Source organism: Alligator sinensis, unplaced genomic scaffold (assembly GCF_000455745.1).
Source record: "Alligator sinensis unplaced genomic scaffold, ASM45574v1 scaffold273_1, whole genome shotgun sequence".
Taxonomy (NCBI): domain Eukaryota; kingdom Metazoa; phylum Chordata; order Crocodylia; family Alligatoridae; genus Alligator; species Alligator sinensis.
Window position 1 is genome coordinate 1,552,293 of NW_005841943.1, and position 501 is coordinate 1,552,793.

The window sequence follows — 501 nt, forward strand, 5'->3', positions numbered from 1 at the left end:
CCCATAGCCTCCCACATCCATCCACAGCCACTCACATCCCCCCCCCCTTCTCACCCCACTCCTGCAAACCCCACATCCCCCTAGCGCACACCCTGCATGTCCAGCTGCCAGATAGGATGAGACCTGCTGGCAGAAGCTGTAGCTGTAGGGGCAGCTGTCCCCGCATCCTGGTTAGTGCAGGGTTCAGGGGGAGCTCTAACTGCTCTATGGTAAGAAAATCAAAGGCAAACAGCAAAACATATAGATATTTAGAATTCATTTTATTATGATGACAGAGACATGGGTAGGCTTCCAAATTGCTTTAACACTGTAGATATATAGAGTCGGTTCAGATTAGACATCTGTCGGAACTACTTCACAGTTAGGGTGGCTAGGATCTGGAACCAACTTCCAAGGGAAGTGGTGCTGAATCCTACCCCGGGGGTCATAGATTCATAGATGTTAGGGCCGGAAGGGACCTCAATAGATCATCGAGTCCGACCCCCTGCATAGGCAGGGAAG

At 50.9% G+C, this 501-nt stretch overlaps 1 protein-coding gene across 3 annotated transcripts in view; it reads right to left on the minus strand.

Moving 5' to 3' along the window:
* Nucleotides 1-501, minus strand: part of TMEM67 (transmembrane protein 67) — a 46,801-nt gene that overhangs the window by 10,292 nt on the left and 36,008 nt on the right. The gene's annotated exons all lie outside the window — the stretch shown is intronic.